The sequence below is a fragment of the Lissotriton vulgaris genome, chromosome 5 (genome assembly GCF_964263255.1).
Source record: "Lissotriton vulgaris chromosome 5, aLisVul1.2, whole genome shotgun sequence".
NCBI classification, from domain to species: domain Eukaryota; kingdom Metazoa; phylum Chordata; class Amphibia; order Caudata; family Salamandridae; genus Lissotriton; species Lissotriton vulgaris.
The window spans coordinates 1,546,237,832-1,546,254,992 of record NC_141693.1 but is presented as its reverse complement, the minus strand read 5'-3'; the positions used below and the strand labels follow the sequence as shown (position 1 = coordinate 1,546,254,992).

At 40.4% G+C, this 17,161-nt stretch overlaps 11 non-coding genes across 11 annotated transcripts; all 11 read left to right on the top strand.

Moving 5' to 3' along the window:
* Window positions 1–73, top strand: TRNAR-UCG (transfer RNA arginine (anticodon UCG)). The gene has a single exon. It is a non-coding gene; the product is annotated as a tRNA-Arg (tRNA).
* A 1,520-nt stretch (window positions 74–1,593) lies between these two features.
* On the top strand, window positions 1,594–1,666 carry TRNAR-UCG (transfer RNA arginine (anticodon UCG)). Its single transcript has one exon. It is a non-coding gene; the product is annotated as a tRNA-Arg (tRNA).
* An 803-nt stretch (window positions 1,667–2,469) lies between these two features.
* TRNAR-CCU (transfer RNA arginine (anticodon CCU)) lies at window positions 2,470–2,542 on the top strand. Its single transcript has one exon. It is a non-coding gene; the product is annotated as a tRNA-Arg (tRNA).
* Window positions 2,543–3,186: 644 nt separating this feature from the next.
* On the top strand, window positions 3,187–3,259 carry TRNAR-UCG (transfer RNA arginine (anticodon UCG)). The gene has a single exon. It is a non-coding gene; the product is annotated as a tRNA-Arg (tRNA).
* Window positions 3,260–7,244: 3,985 nt separating this feature from the next.
* Window positions 7,245–7,317, top strand: TRNAR-CCU (transfer RNA arginine (anticodon CCU)). Its single transcript has one exon. It is a non-coding gene; the product is annotated as a tRNA-Arg (tRNA).
* Window positions 7,318–9,553: 2,236 nt separating this feature from the next.
* On the top strand, window positions 9,554–9,626 carry TRNAR-UCG (transfer RNA arginine (anticodon UCG)). The gene has a single exon. It is a non-coding gene; the product is annotated as a tRNA-Arg (tRNA).
* An 803-nt stretch (window positions 9,627–10,429) lies between these two features.
* TRNAR-CCU (transfer RNA arginine (anticodon CCU)) lies at window positions 10,430–10,502 on the top strand. The gene has a single exon. It is a non-coding gene; the product is annotated as a tRNA-Arg (tRNA).
* A 3,448-nt stretch (window positions 10,503–13,950) lies between these two features.
* Window positions 13,951–14,023, top strand: TRNAR-UCG (transfer RNA arginine (anticodon UCG)). Its single transcript has one exon. It is a non-coding gene; the product is annotated as a tRNA-Arg (tRNA).
* Window positions 14,024–14,825: 802 nt separating this feature from the next.
* Window positions 14,826–14,898, top strand: TRNAR-CCU (transfer RNA arginine (anticodon CCU)). Its single transcript has one exon. It is a non-coding gene; the product is annotated as a tRNA-Arg (tRNA).
* A 644-nt stretch (window positions 14,899–15,542) lies between these two features.
* TRNAR-UCG (transfer RNA arginine (anticodon UCG)) lies at window positions 15,543–15,615 on the top strand. Its single transcript has one exon. It is a non-coding gene; the product is annotated as a tRNA-Arg (tRNA).
* Window positions 15,616–16,418: 803 nt separating this feature from the next.
* TRNAR-CCU (transfer RNA arginine (anticodon CCU)) lies at window positions 16,419–16,491 on the top strand. The gene has a single exon. It is a non-coding gene; the product is annotated as a tRNA-Arg (tRNA).
* The last annotated feature ends 670 nt before the right edge of the window (window positions 16,492–17,161 follow it).

Here is a 17,161-nt window from a genome sequence, read left to right as displayed (position 1 = left end):
GACTGCGTGGCCTAATGGATAAGGCATCTGACTTCGGATCAGAAGATTGAGGGTTCGAGTCCCTTCGTGGTCGGTTTTTGCCAATGGTCACACAACTCAGCTTTCCGTTCAGAATGGAAGCAGGCTCTTCCAATACTCTTATAGCCATCATGTTCTCATTCCTTATTATTCATGAAGTGGAGTACATACTGCACAGTCATTTAGATTGCATCTTCAGCCTAAAATCTTGTCCATTTTAGTGGCATTAAAAAGTGCTTCTATGTACACGCACTGAATATGTAATAGGTTTGCAGAATTTTGACTTGACAGAATGGGTTTTTAGCTTAAGGGTGTGTAGATGAAATGCAAGGTGTGTAAGTATGTGTTCATGGAGTGCTTCAAGTGTAAAATCTGTATGATTTGTGCAGTTAAAGTGCTAATTTTCCCTACGAGATAGAAAAGTACTACAGAAACATTATAAAGGATTGGCAAATTGGCTGCCTTTACTGATGACACAGTTGGCTAATTTGTAAAGCATTGGTCTATTAAGTTGCAGAGTGTGGTTGAACTTGGTTAGGAGACTTGGTGCCTGTTTCTGTGTCCTGCTGAAGAAAAGGACGGCTTGATACCACTGTCAAAGCCCAGTTTATTGAGAAAAGCATCCAGGAAAGAAGAAGTGTTGAGTCGAAAGTGGTTCTCCTCCAATTTCTCTCCACTTGCTCGAAATGCAGAGCCTCCATTATAGCACAGAACAGAGTGTTAAAGTCGGGGATGGAAGAGGGATGAAAATGGGAAGTTTACTTATGGAGAGAACTGAGAAATGTCCTGTGTGCAGACACCAGTGTTTGACGATTGAATACATTTAAATAATGCCTCTAGACTGCAAGTGTTTATCTGTTCCTCAGTGTCCTAATGGATAAGGCACTGGCCTCCTAAGCCAGGGATTGTGGGTTCGAGTCCTATCTGAGGTGAAAACCAATATCCACTCTTACTTTTCCAGAAAAATTGATATATTTATTACATGCTTCCGCTCAGAAGATTATGAGGTATTAGGAACTTTGAAATGGTACCATTTTACTTCTGTACTCTTCAGGGTCATGTTGGTGTTCTGAAACTACAAAGTAGATTTTTTAACACCTATCTTTGTCAGATGCAACTTTGACCAGGCAGAAGATATTCCTTTGGAAAAAATGTTTTGAATTGGATTAGTGTAACTGTTGTTTCTAGAGGTGGTGACAGGCTTTCAGCTACTTGAATAGGGCAAGTCAGGATTCATGAAATGTATACAAGCTTTGAGTGTGTGTAAATTGGCATATCCAGAAAGGAGCAGTTTTTACTACTGTCAAAACAGTTTCTCTCCACTTCTGGAAATATCCAGAGCTATGTGAGCATACAACTGAGCTTTAATCTCATGAAGAAAGAGGTTTAAATGCAAAAAAGAAAACAAAAGCTTATCGTACTGGTGACATTCTCAATATATAGATTCCAAAAGAGTGCTTTAATTGAAAGGAGCTGAAAAAACACAATGGGATGTAAACCTAAATAACTATGAATATCATATTTTCCATCCTTGCATACCACCTACATTATAAAAATAAGCTCAGCAGGACATATGACTGCGTGGCCTAATGGATAAGGCATCTGACTTCGGATCAGAAGATTGAGGGTTCGAGTCCCTTCGTGGTCGGTTTTTGCCAATGGTCACACAACTCAGCTTTCCGTTCAGAATGGAAGCAGGTTCTTCCAATACTCTTATAGCCATCATGTTCTCATTCCTAATTATTCATGAAGTGGAGTACATACTGCACAGTCATTTAGATTGCATCTTCAGCCTAAAATCTTGTCCATTTTAGTGGCATTAAAAAGTGCTTCTATGTACACGCACTGAATATGTAATAGGTTTGCAGAATTTTGACTTGACAGAATGGGTTTTTAGCTTAAGGGTGTGTAGATGAAATGCAAGGTGTGTAAGTATGTGTTCATGGAGTGCTTCAAGTGTAAAATCTGTATGATTTGTGCAGTTAAAGTGCTAATTTTCCCTACGAGATAGAAAAGTACTACAGAAACATTATAAAGGATTGGCAAATTGGCTGCCTTTACTGATGACACAGTTGGCTAATTTGTAAAGCATTGGTCTATTTAGTTGCAGAGTGTGGTTGAACTTGGTTAGGAGACTTGGTGCCTTTTTCTGTGTCCTGCTGAAGACAAGGACGGCTTGATACCACTGTCAAAGCCCAGTTTATTGAGAAAAGCATCCAGGAAAGAACAAGTGTTGAGTCGAAAGTGGTTCTCCTCCAATTTCTCTACACTTGCTCGAAATGCAGAGCCTCCATTATAACACAGAACAGAGTGTTAAAGTCGGGGATGGAAGAGGATGAAAATGGGAAGTTTACTTATGGAGAGAACTGAGAAATGTCCTGTGTGCAGATACCAGTGTTTGACGATTGAATACATTTAAATATTGCCTCTAGAATAAAAGTGTTTATCTGTGCCTCAGTGGCCTAATGGATAAGGCACTGGCCTCCTAAGCCAGGGTTTGTGGGTTCGAGTCCCATCTGAGGTATAAACCAATATCCACTCTTACTTTTCCAGAAAAATTGATATATTTCTTACATGCTTCCGCTCTGAAGCGTATGTGGTATTAGGAACTTTGAAATGGTACCATTTTACTTCTGTACTCTTCAGAGTCATGTTGGTGGTCTGAAACTACAAAGTAGATTTTTAAACACCTATCTTTGTCAGATGCAACTTTGACCCGGCAGAAGATATTCCTTTGGAAAAAATGATTTGAATTGGATTGGTGTAACTGTTGTTTCTAGAGGTGGTGACAGGCTTTCAGCTACTTGAATAGGGCAAGTCAGGATTCATGAAACATATACAACCTTTGAGCGTGTGTAAATTGGCATATCCAGAAAGGAGCACTTTGTACTACTGTCAAAACAGTTTCTCTCCACTTCTGGAAAAATCCAGAGCTATGTAAAGCATACAACTGAGCTTTAATCTCATGAAGAAAGAGGTTTAAATGTAAAATAGAAAACAAGAGCTTATCGTACTGGTGACATTCTCATTAAATAGATTCCAAAAGAGTGCTTTAATTGAAAGGAGCTGAAAAAACACAACGGGATGTAAACCTAAATAACTATGAATATCATATTTTCCATCCTTGCATACCACCTACATTATAAAAATAAGCACAGCAGGACATATGACCGCGTGGCCTAATGGAAAAGGCGTCTGACTTCGGATCAGAAGATTGAGGGTTTGAGTCCCTTCGTGGTCAGTTTTTGCCAATGGTCACACAACTCAGCTTTCCGTTCAGAATGGAAGCAGGTTCTTCCAATACTCTTATAGCCATCATGTTCTCATTCCTAATTATTCATGAAGTGGAGTACATACTGCACAGTCATTTAGATTGCATCTTCAGCCTAAAATCTTGTCCATTTTAGTGGCATTAAAAAGTGCTTCTATGTACACGCACTGAATATGTAATAGGTTTGCAGAATTTTGACTTGACAGAATGGGTTTTTAGCTTAAGGGTGTGTAGATGAAATGCAAGGTGTGTAAGTATGTGTTCATGGAGTGCTTCAAGTGTAAAATCTGTATGATTTGTGCAGTTAAAGTGCTAATTTTGCCTATGAGAAAGAAAAGTACTACAGAAGAATTATAAAGGATTGGCACATTGGCTGCCTTTGCTGATGACACAGTTGGCTAATTTGTAAAGCATTGGTCTATTAAGTTGCAGAGTGTGGTTGAACTTGGTTAGGAGACTTGGTGCCTGTTTCTGTGTCTTGCTGAAGAAAAGGACGGCTTGATACCACTGTCAAAGCCCAGTTTATTGAGAAAAGCATCCAGGAAAGAAGAAGTGTTGAGTCGAAAGTGGTTCTCCTCGAATTTCTCTCCACTTGCTCGAAATGCAGAGCCTCCATTATAGCACAGAACAGAGTGTTAAAGTCGGGGATGGAAGAGGGATGAAAATGGGAAGTTTACTTATGGAGAGAACTGAGAAATGTCCTGTGTGCAGACACCAGTGTTTGACGATTGAATACATTTAAATATTGCCTCTAGAATGCAAGTGTTTATCTGTGCCTTAGTGGCCTAATGGCACTGGCCTACTAAGCCAGGGTTTGTGGGTTCGAGTCCCATCTGAGGTAAAAACCAATATCCACTCTTACTTTTCCAGAAAAATAGATATATTTATTACATGCTTCCGCTCAGAAGCTTATGTGGTAATAGGAACTTTGAAATGGTACCTTTTTACTTCTGTACTCTTCAGAGTCATGTTGGTGTTCTGAAACTACAAAGTAGATTTTTAAACACCTATCTTTGTCAGATGCAACTTTGACCCGGCAGAAGATATTCCTTTGGAAAAAATGATTTGAATTGGATTGGTGTAACTGTTGTTTCTAGAGGTGGTGACAGGCTTTCAGCTACTTGAATAGGGCAAGTCAGGATTCATGAAACATATACAACCTTTGAGCGTGTGTAAATTGGCATATCCAGAAAGGAGCAGTTTGTACTACTGTCAAAACAGTTTCTCTCCACTTCTGGAAATATCCAGAGCTATGTAAAGCATACAACTGAGCTTTAATCTCATGAAGAAAGAGGTTTAAATGCAAAAAAGAAAACAAAAGCTTATCGTACTGGTGACATTCTCATTATATAGATTCCAAAAGAGTGCTTTAATTGAAAGGAGCTGAAAAAACACAATGGGATGTAAACCTAAATAACTATGAATATCATATTTTCCATCCTTGCATACCACATACATTATAAAAATAAGCACAGCAGGATATATGACTGCGTGGCCAAATAGGTAAGGCATCTGACTTCGGAACAGAAGATTGAGGGTTTGAGTCCCTTCGTGGTCGGTTTTTGCCAATGGTCACACAACTCAACTTTCCATTCAGAATGGAAGCAGGCTCTTCTAATACTCTTATAGCCATCATGTTCTCATTCCTAATTATTCATGAAGTGGAGTACATACTGCACAGTCATTTAGATTACATCTTCAGCCTAAAATCTTGTCCATTTTAGTGGCATTAAAAAGTGCTTCTATGTACATGCACTGAATATGTAATAGGTTTGCAGAATTTTGACTTGACAGAATGGGTTTTTAGCTTAAGGGTGTGTAGATGAAATGCAAGGTGTGTAAGTATGTGTTCATGGAGTGCTTCAAGTGTAAAATCTGTATGATGTGTGTAGTTAAAGTGCTAATTTTGCCTACGAGAAAGAAAAGTACTTCTAAAAGAATTATAAAGGATTGGCACATTGGCTGCCTTTGCTGATGACACAGTTGGCTAATTTGTAAAGCATTGGTCTATTAAGTTGCAGAGTGTGGTTGAACTTGGTTAGGAGACTTGGTGCCTGTTTCTGTGTCCTGCTGAAGACAAGGACGGCTTGATACCACTGTCAAAGCCCAGTTTATTGAGAAAAGCATCCAGGAAAGAAGAAGTGTTGAGTCGAAAGTGGTTCTCCTCCAATTTCTCTCCACTTGCTCGAAATGCAGAGCCTCCATTATAGCACAGAACAGAGTGTTAAAGTCGGGGATGGAAGAGGGATGAAAATGGGAAGTTTACTTATGGAGAGAACTGAGAAATGTTCTGTGTGCAGACACCAGTGTTTGACAATTGAATATATTTAAATAATGCCTCTAGACTGCAAGTGTTTATCTGTGCCTCAGTGGCCAAATGGATAAGGCACTGTCCTCCTAAACCAGGGATTGTCGGTTCAAGTCCCATCTGAGGTGAAAACCAATATCAACTCTTACTTTTCCAGAAAAATTTATATATTTATTACATGCTTCCACTCAGAAGATTATGAGGTATTAGGAACTTTGAAATGGTACCATTTTACTTCTGTACTCTTCAGGGTCATGTTGGTGTTCTGAAACTACAAAGTAGATTTTTAAACACCTATCTTTGTCAGATGCAACTTTGACCAGGCAGAAGATATTCCTTTGGAAAAAATGTTTTGAATTGGATTAGTGTAACTGTTGTTTCTAGAGGTGGTGACAGGCTTTCAGCTACTTGAATAGGGCAAGTCAGGATTCATGAAATGTATACAAGCTTTGAGTGTGTGTAAATTGGCATATCCAGAAAGGAGCAGTTTGTACTACTGTCAATACAGTTTCTCTCCACTTCTGGAAATATCCAGAGCTATGTGAGCATACAACTGAGCTTTAATCTCATGAAGAAAGAGGTTTAAATGCAAAAAAGAAAAGAAAAGCTTATCGTACTGGTGACATTCTCAATATATAGATTCCAAAAGAGTGCTTTAATTGAAAGGAGCTGAAAAAACACAATGGGATGTAAACCTAAATAACTATGAATATCATATTTTCCATCCTTGCATACCACCTACATTATAAAAATAAGCACAGCAGGACATATGAGTGCGTGGCCTAATGGATAAGGCGTCTGACTTCGGATCAGAAGATTGAGGGTTCGAGTCCCTTCGTGGTTGGTTTTTGCCAATGGTCACACAACTCAGCTTTCCGTTCAGAATGAAAGCAGGCTCTTCCAATACTCTTATAGCCATCATGTTCTCATTCCTAATTATTCATGAAGTGGAGTACATACTGCACAGTCATTTAGATTGCATCTTCAGCCTAAAATCTTGTCCATTTTAGTGGCATTAAAAAGTGCTTCTATGTACACGCACTGAATATGTAATAGGTTTGCAGAATTTTGACTTGACAGAATGGGTTTTTAGCTTAAGGGTGTGTAGATGAAATGCAAGGTGTGTAAGTATGTGTTCATGGAGTGCTTCAAGTGTAAAATCTGTATGATTTGTGCAGTTAAAGTGCTAATTTTCCCTACCAGATAGAAAAGTACTACAGAAACATTAAAAAGGATTGGCACATTGGCTGCCTTTACTGATGACACAGTTGGCTAATTTGTAAAGCATTGGTCTATTTAGTTGCAGAGTGTGGTTGAACTTGGTTAGGAGACTTGGTGCCTTTTTCTGTGTCCTGCTGAAGACAAAGACGGCTTGATATCACTGTCAAAGCCCAGTTTATTGAGAAAAGCATCCAGGAAAGAACAAGTGTTGAGTCGAAAGTGGTTCTCCTCCAATTTCTCTCCACTTGCTCGAAATGCAGAGCCTCCATTATAACACAGAACAGAGTGTTAAAGTCGGGGATGGAAGAGGATGAAAATGGGAAGTTTACTTATGGAGAGAACTGAGAAATGTCCTGTGTGCAGATACCAGTGTTTGACGATTGAATACATTTAAAGATTGCCTCTAGAATGAAAGTGTTTATCTGTGCCTCAGTGGCCTAATGGATAAGGCACTGGCCTCCTAAGCCAGGGTTTGTGGGTTCGAGTCCCATCTGAGGTATAAACCAATATCCACTCTTACTTTTCCAGAAAAATTGATATATTTATTACATGCTTCCGCTCTGAAGCGTATGTGGTATTAGGAACTTTGAAATGGTACCATTTTACTTCTGTACTCTTCAGAGTCATGTTGGTGGTCTGAAACTACAAAGTAGATTTTTAAACACCTATCTTTGTCAGATGCAACTTTGACCCGGCAGAAGATATTCCTTTGGAAAAAATTATTTGAATTGGATTGGTGTACCTGTTGTTTCTAGAGGAGTGACAGGCTTTCAGCTACTTGAATAGGGCAAGTCAGGATTCATGAAACATATACAGCCTTTGAGCGTGTGTAAATTGGCATATCCAGAAAGGAGCAGTTTGTACTACTGTCAAAACAGTTTCTCTCCACTTCTGGAAACATCCAGAGCTATGTAAAGCATACAACTGAGCTTTAATCTCATGAAGAAAGAGGTTTAAATGTAAAATAGAAAACAAAAGCTTATCGTACTGGTGACATTCTCATTAAATAGATTCCAAAAGAGTGCTTTAATTGAAAGGAGCTGAAAAAGCACAATGGGATGTCAACCTAAATAACTATGAATATCATATTTTCCATCCTTGCATACCACCTACATTATAAAAATAAGCACAGCAGGACATATGACCGCGTGGCCTAATGGATAAGGCGTCTGACTTCAGATCAGAAGATTGAGGGTTCGAGTCCCTTCGTGGTCAGTTTTTGCCAATGGTCACACAACTCAGCTTTCCATTCAGAATGGAAGCAGGCTCTTCTAATACTCTTATAGCCATCATGTTCTCATTCCAAATTATTCATGAAGTTGAGTACATACTGCACAGTCATTTAGATTACATCTTCAGCCTAAAATCTTGTCCATTTTAGTGGCATTAAAAAGTGCTTCTATGTACACGCACTGAATATGTACTAGGTTTGCAGAATTTTGTCTTGACAGAACGGGTTTTTAGCTTAAAGGTGTGTAGATCAAATGCAACGTGTGTAAGTATGTGTTCATGGAGTGCTTCAAGTGTAAAATCTGTATGAGTTGTACAGTTAAAGTGCTAATTTTCCCTACGAGATAGAAAAGTACTACAGAAGAATTATAAAGGATTGGCACATTGGCTGCCTTTGCTGATGACACAGTTGGCTAATTTGTAAAGCATTGGTCTATTAAGTTGCAGAGTGTGGTTGAACTTGGTTAGGAGACTTGGTGCCTGTTTCTGTGTCCTGCTGAAGACAAGGACGGCTTGATACCACTGTCAAAGCCCAGTTTATTGAGAAAAGCATCCGGGAAAGAAGAAGTGTTGAGTCGAAAGTGGTTCTTCTCCAATTTCTCTCCACTTGCTCGAAATGCAGAGCCTCCATTATAGCACAGAACAGAGTGTTAAAGTCGGGGATGGAAGAGGATGAAAATGGGAAGTTCACTTATGGAGAGAACTGAGAAATGTCCTGTGGGCAGACACCAGTGTTTGACAATTGAATACATTTAAATAATGCCTCTAGACAGCAAGTGTTTATCTGTGCCTCAGTGGCCTAATGGATAAGGCACTCGCCTCCTAAGCCAGGGATTGTGGGTTCGAGTCCCATCTGAGGTGAAAACCAATAGCAACTCTTACTTTTCCAGAAAAATTGATATATTTATTACATGCTTCCGCTCAGAAGCTTATGAGGTATTAGGAACTTTGAAATGGTACTATTTTACTTCTGTACTCTTCAGGGTCATGTTGGTGTTCTGAAACTACAAAGTAGATTTTTAAACACCTATCTTTGTCAGATGCAACTTTGATCCGGCAGAAGATATTCCTTTGGAAAAAAGTGATATGAATTGGATTGGTGTAACTGTTGTTTCTAGAGGTGGTGACAGGCTTTCAGCTACTTGAATAGTGCAAGTCAGGATTCATGAAATGTATACAACCTTTGAGTGTGTGTAAATTGGCATATCCAGAAAGGAGCAGTTTGTACCACTGTCAAAACAGTTTCTCTCCACTTCTGGAAATATCCAGAGCTATGTAAAGCATACAACTGAGCTTTAATCTCATGAAGAAAGAGGTTTAAATGCAAAAAGAAAACAAAAGCTTATCGTACTGGTGACATTCTCATTATATAGATTCCAAAAGAGTGCTTTAATTGAAAGGAGCTGAAAAAACACAATGGGATGTAAACCTAAATAACTATGAATATCAGATTTTCCATCCTTGCATACCACCTACATTATAAAAATAAGCACAGCAGGACATATGACTGCGTGGCCTAATGGATAAGGCGTCTGACTTCGGATCAGAAGAGTGAGGGTTCGAGTCCCTTCGTGGTTGGTTTTTGCCAATGGTCACACAACTCAGCTTTCCGTTCAGAATGGAAGCAGGCTCTTCCAATACTCTTATAGCCATCATGTTCTCATTCCTAATTATTCATGAAGTGGAGTACATACTGCACAGTCATTTAGATTGCATCTTCAGCCTAAAATCTTGTCCATTTTAGTGGCATTAAAAAGTGCTTCTATGTACACGCACTGAATATGTAATAGGTTTGCAGAATTGTGACTTGACAGAATGGGTTTTTAGCTTAAGGGTGTGTAGATGAAATGCAAGGTGTGTAAGTATGTGTTCATGGAGTGCCTTAAGTGTAAAATCTGTATGATTTGTGCAGTTAAAGTGCTAATTTTGCCTACGAGACAGAAAAGTACTACAGAAGAATTATAAAGGATTGGCACATTGGCTGCCTTTGCTGATGAGACAGTTGGCTAATTTGTAAAGCATTGGTCTATTAAGTTGCAGAGTTTGGTTGAATTTGGTTAGGAGACTTGGTGCCTTTTTCTGTGTCCTGCTGAAGACAAGGATGGCTTGATACCACTGTCAAAGCCCATTTTATTGAGAAAAGCATCCAGGAAAGAAGAAGTGTTGAGTCGAAAGTGGTTCTCCTCCAATTTCTCTCCACTTGCTCGAAATGCAGAGCCTCCATTATAGCACAGAACAGAGTGTTAAAGTCGGGGATGGAAGAGGATGAAAATGGGAAGTTTACTTATGGAGAGAACAGAGAAATGTCCTGTGTACAGACACCAGTGTTTGACGATTGAATACATTTAAATATTGCCTCTAGACTGCAAGTGTTTATCTGTGCCTCAGTGGCCTAATGGATAAGGCACTGGCCCCCTAAGCCAGGGATTGTGGGTTCGAGGCCCATCTGAGGTAAAAACCAATATCCACTCTTACTTTTCCAGAAAAATTGATATATTTATTACATGCTTCCGCTCAAAAGCTTAAGTGGTATTAGGAACTTTGAAATGGTACCATTTTACTTCTGTACTCTTCAGAGTCATGTTTATTTATTTACGGATTTTGTAAAGCGCACGGCTACCCCCAACAGGGGTGTCCCGGCGCTAAAACTGTCAGCAGGAGAAGAGGAAGTAATCTAAATAGATGAAAATAGCCAAGTCTTCAGGCGTCTGCGGAAAAGCGCTTCAGAAGGGGCAAATCTAAGATCAATCGGTGAACTGTTCCAATATTTGGCTGCAAAAACAGCAAAAGCTCTGCCACCCATTCTTGTGCGACGGAATCTTGGCACAGTCATGAGGCGCAGATTGTTGGAACGAAGATCCCTAACCGAGTGGGACAATCTCAGTCTCTTTCTTAAATAATCTGGGCCAGTTCCATTCAAAGCTCGAAAGGCGAGGATGAGCGTTTTGAACTTAATACGGTTGGCTATAGGCAGCCAATGAAGCTCTTTACGAAACGCTGAGATAGGATGTCTGTAAGGGATATTGCCAATCAATCTTGCGGCAGCGTTCTGCACCACCTGGAGACGTTCAATTTGGTATAGAGGGGCCCCCGCATATAAACTATTGGCATAATCCAGGTGGGAGGTAATTAAGGCCTGGGTGACAGTTCTGCGTGCCTCAATTGGCAAAAATGGAAAGATCTTCCTCATCATTTTTAATTTACCAAAGCAGACCGAAGTGACCTTATTGATTTGAGAACTGCAGGATAGCGTATCATCAAATATAAACCCCAGATTACGGGCAGAGTGAACCGGGGTGGGGGGGGGGGGGGTTAAGTATCGTTGGCCACCATAATGTAGGTGGGATGGTCATTTTTTGGTTGAAGAACAGAACCTCCGTCTTGTCAGTGTTAAGTCGCAGGTGGTTCGTGGACATCCAAGAACAGATTTCGCCAAGACAGTGGCGGAAACTGGAGAGGCTGGAGTCAGAGTGATCGCTAAAAGAAAATATGAGCTGAGTATCATCAGCATAAGAGATCACTCTGACTCCACATGCCTCTACTACCTTGGCCAACGGGGCTAGGTAAACGTTGAAGAAGAAAGGACTTAACGCTGAGCCCTGTGGGACTCCGCGTACCAGAGGTTTACATTCTGATTCGAAAGGTCTGAGAAGAACCCTCTGTGATCGTCCTTGGAGGAAAGAACCCAACCACGATAGGGCGACGCCGCTCAATCCAATCTGCTCCATACGGTCAAGAAGGATTTTATGGGACACCGTATCGAAGGCGGCGGATAGGTCGAGGAGGACCAGCATGGCCTCCTCGCCCTTGGCCACACACTCTCGCACAGTCTCTGCTACTTCTAGCAGTGCGGTCTCAGTACTGAATCCAGTCCGGAAACCGGACTGGGAGTCATGCAGAAGAGAATTGGTCTCTAGGTATTCTGCTAGTTGTAGTTGGACTGCCTTTTCCAAAACCTTCGCGGGTTTTGGAAGGAGAGAAATAGGCCGATAATTACTGAATTGCGTGGGGTCGGCATCAGATTTCTTTAAGATGGGCACAAGCAAAGCTTCCTTCCAGGCTGAGGGGAATTGGCCTAGTTGTAGAGAGGCATTCCAAATGGAAGTGAGTGGCTCTAACAGTAAGGTAGACAACTCACTCATAATTTTTGAGGGAACCGGGTCCAAAGGGGAACCAGATTTGCACTGTAATAGTAGTTTACGTGCAAGATTAGGAGTGAGATCCTTAAAGGCCACTAATGTAGGAGCAGTGTCCTGGTTAGTTGAAACCGGGGAAAGGGAAAGGTCAGGAGCTACAGCTGGAGGGAAGGAGGATGCGATTTTGTCAATTTTTTCTTGAAAGAAGTCTGATAGTCCATTGCAAAGAGACTGACTGGCAAGGTTATTAGGTGTCATAGCAGGGGGTTTTACAAAATCCTTGACAATTTTAAACAGTGTTTTTACCGAATTGTCTGCGTCTTTAATTTGTGAGACAAAAAACTCTTTCATGGCCAGTTTTTTTGATTTAGTAAATTTCCTAAGGGCCGTTCTGTAGATAGTTTTTGCCTCAGAGTCACACGTAAGTCTCCATTTGCGTTCGAGTTTTTTACAATGGCTTTTTTCTTTACGTAGAGCATCTGAAAACCAAGGAGCAGATGGGCGGGATCTTGCAGATGACATAGATGTACAAGGGGCAATTTCATCGATCGCAGCCGATAAGGTCGTGTTAAACTTAGTGACACAGGCATCAATATTTCCTAAGTAAGACTCCAAAGGGCAGCTGAATATTGGCTCTAGGGTAGTGCAGGTGACCTTATGCCATTTTCTTCTATAGTCTGAACCCAGTTCCACCGGGATAGGTGCCTGAGGGATAGGAATGTTGAACGCAAGCAAAAAGTGATCGGTCCATGTAAGGGGGAGGGAAGGATGAGTAATGGTCCCTGGGAGGTTGGAAAAAATAAGGTCTAATGTGTGGCCCGCTACGTGCGTCGGACCATGGATGAGTTGCGTCAGACTCAGGCTCTGAAGAGAGTCGAGAAAACGTGCGGCTTGAGTACAGGTGGGGTCATCAACGTGGAGGTTAAAATCACCCAAAACTATGAAGTGTGGGTGCTTAAGGGATAGGTCCGTGATGACGTGCACCAGTTGTGATAGGGCAGAGGGAGAGGCTTTAGGGGGGTTGTAAACTAGGATGCCGGTAAGGTAGACTGCGGCAGAATCAGCAACAGAGAAATAAATGGCTTCAATCAGACCAATATTGGTGATTTTCTTAATAGTAATATTCAGGTGGGTTTTGAACAAGATGGCCAATCCACCTCCTTACCTATTACACGCTTCCGCTCAGAAGCTTATGTGGTATTAGGAACTTTGAAATGGTACCATTTTACTTCTGTACTCTTCAGAGTCATGTTGGTGTTCTGAAACTACAAAGTAGATTTTTAAACACCTATCTTTGTCAGATGCAACTTTGACCCGGCAGAAGATATTCCATTGGAAAAAATGATTTGAATTGGATTGGTGTAACTGTTGTTTCTAGAGGTGGTGACAGGCTTTCAGCTACTTGAATAGGGCAAGTCAGGATTCATGAAACGTATACAACCTTTGAGCGTGTGTAAATTGGCATATCCAGAAAGGAGCAGTTTTTATTACTGTCAAAACAGTTTCTCTCCACCTCTAGAAATATCCAGAGCTATGTAAAGCATACAACTGAGCTTTATTCTCATGAAGAAAGAGGTTTAAATGCAAAAAAGAAAACAAAAGCTTATCGTACTGGTGACATTCTCATTATATAGATTCCAAAAGAGTGATTTAATTGAAAGGAGCTGAAAACACACAATGGGATGTAAACCTAAATAACTATCAATATCATATTTCCCATCCTTGCATACCACCTACATTATAAAAATAATCACAGCAGGACATATGACCGCGTAGCCTAATGGATAAGGCGTCTGACTTCGTATCAGAAGATTGAGGGTTCGAGTCCCTTCGTGGTCGGTTTTTGCCAATGGTCACACAACTCAGATTTCCATTCAGAATGGAAGCAGGCTCTTCCAATACTCCTATAGCCATCATGTTCTTATTCCTAATTATTCATGAAGTGGAGTACATACTGCACAGTCATTTAGATTGCATCTTCAGCCTAAAATCTTGTTCATGTTAGTGGCATTAAGAAGTGCTTCTATGTACACGCACGGAATATGTAATAGGGTGCAGAATTTTGACTTGACAGAATGGGTTTTTAGCTTAAGGGTGTGTAGATGAAATGCAAGGTGTGTAAGTATGTGTTCATGGAGTGCTTCAAGTGTAAAATCTGTATGATTTGTGCAGTTAAAGTGCTAATTTTGCCTACGAGAAAGAGAAGTACTACAGAAGAATTATAAAGGATTGGCACATTGGCTGCCTTTGCTGATGACACAGTTGGCTAATTTGTGAAGCATTGGTCTATTAAGTTGCAGAGTGTGGTTGAACTTGGTTAGGAGACTTGGTGCCTGTTTCTGTGTCCTGCTGAAGACAAGGACGGCTTGATACCACTGTCAAAGCCCAGTTTATTGAGAAAAGCATCCAGGAAAGAAGAAGTGTTGAGTCGAAAGTGGTTCTCCTCCAATTTCTCTCCACTTGCGCGAAATGCAGAGCCTCCATTATAGCACAGAACAAAGTGTTAAAGTTGGGGATGGAAGAGGATGAAAATGGGAAGTTTACTTATGGAGAGAACTGAGAAATGTCCTGTGTGCAGACACCAGTGTTTGACGATTGAATACATTTAAATAATGCCTCTAGACTGCAAGTGTTCATATGTGCCTCAGTGGCCTAATGGATAAGGCACTGGCCTCCTAAGCCAGGGATTGTGGGTTCGAGTCCCATCTGAGGTGAAAACCAATATCCATTCTTACTTTTCCAGAAAAATTGGTATATTTATTACATGCTTCCGCTCAGAAGCTTATGTGGTATTAGGAACTTTGAAATGGTACCATTTTACTTCTGTACTCTTCAGAGTCATGTTGGTGTTCTGAAACTACAAAGTAGATTCTTAAACACCTATCTTTGTCAGATGCAACTTTGACCCGGCAGAAGATATTCCTTTGGAAAAAATGATTTGAATTGGATTGGTGTAACTGTTGTTTCTAGAGGTGGTGACAGGCTTTCAGCTACTTGAATAGGGCAAGTCAGGATTCATGAAACGTATACAACCGTTGAGCGTGTGTAAATTGGCATATCCAGAAAGGAGCAGTTTTTACTACTGTCAAAACAGTTTCTCTCCACCTCTAGAAATATCCAGAGCTATGTAAAGCATACAACTGAGCTTTATTCTCATGAAGAAAGAGGTTTAAATGCAAAAAAGAAAACAAAAGCTTATCGTACTGGAGACATTTTCATTATATAGATTCCAAAAGAGTGCTTTAATTGAAAGGAGCTGAAAACACACAATGGGATGTAAACCTAAATAACTATCAATATCATATTTCCCATCCTTTCATACCACCTACATTATAAAAATAAGCACAGCAGGACATATGACCGCGTGGCCTAATGGATAAGGCGTCTGACTTCGTATCAGAAGATTGAGGGTTCGAGTCCCTTCGTGGTCGGTTTTTGCCAATGGTCACACAACTCAGATTTCCATTCAGAATGGAAGCAGGCTCTTCCAATACTCCTATAGCCATCATGTTCTTATTCCTAATTATTCATGAAGTGGAGTACATACTGCACAGTCATTTAGATTTCATCTTCAGCCTAAAATCTTGTTCATGTTAGTGGCATTAAGAAGTGCTTCTATGTACACGCACGGAATATGTAATAGGGTTGCAGAATTTTGACTTGACAGAATGGGTTTTTAGCTTAAGGGTGTGTAGATGAAATGCAAGGTGTGTAAGTATGTGTTCATGGAGTGCTTCAAGTGTAAAATCTGTATGATTTGTGCAGTTAAAGTGCTAATTTTGCCTACGAGAAAGAGAAGTACTACAGAAGAATTATAAAGGATTGGCACATTGGCTGCCTTTGCTGATGACACAGTTGGCTAATTTGTGAAGCATTGGTCTATTAAGTTGCAGAGTGTGGTTGAACTTGGTTAGGAGACTTGGTGCCTGTTTCTGTGTCCTGCTGAAGACAAGGACGGCTTGATACCACTGTCAAAGCCCAGTTTATTGAGAAAAGCATCCAGGAAAGAAGAAGTGTTGAGTCGAAAGTGGTTCTCCTCCAATTTCTCTCCACTTGCGCGAAATGCAGAGCCTCCATTATAGCACAGAACAGAGTGTTAAAGTTGGGGATGGAAGAGGATGAAAATGGGAAGTTTACTTATGGAGAGAACTGAGAAATGTCCTGTGTGCAGACACCAGTGTTTGACGATTGAAAACATTTAAATAATGCCTCTAGACTGCAAGTGTTTATATGTGCCTCAGTGGCCTAATGGATAGGGCACTGGCCTCCTAAGCCAGGGATTTTGGGTTCGAGTCCCATCTGAGGTGAAAACCAATATCCATTCTTACTTTTCCAGAAAAATTGGTATATTTATTACATGCTTCCGCTCAGAAGCTTATGTGGTATTAGGAACTTTGAAATGGTACCATTTTACTTCTGTACTCTTCAGAGTCATGTTGGTGTTCTGAAACTACAAAGTATATTCTTAAACACCTATCTTTGTCAGATGCAACTTTGACCCGGCAGAAGATATTCCTTTGGAAAAAATGATTTGAATTCGATTGGTGTAACTGTTGTTTCTAGAGGTGGTGACAGGCTTTCAGCTACTTGAATAGGGCAAGTCAGGATTCATGAAATGTATACAACCTTTGAGCGTGTGTAAATTGGCATATCCAGAAAGGAGCAGTTTTTACTACTGTCAAAACAGTTTCTCTCCACCTCTAGAAATATCCAGAGCTATGGAAAGCATACAACTGAGCTTTATTCTCATGAAGAAAGAGGTTTAAATGCAAAAAAGAAAACAAAAGCTTATCGTACTGGAGACATTTTCATTATATAGATTCCAAAAGAGTGCTTTAATTGAAAGGAGCTGAAAACACACAATGGGATGTAAACCTAAATAACTATCAATATCATATTTCCCATCCTTTCATACCACCTACATTATAAAAATAAGCACAGAAGGACATATGACCGCGTGGCCTAATGGATAAGGCG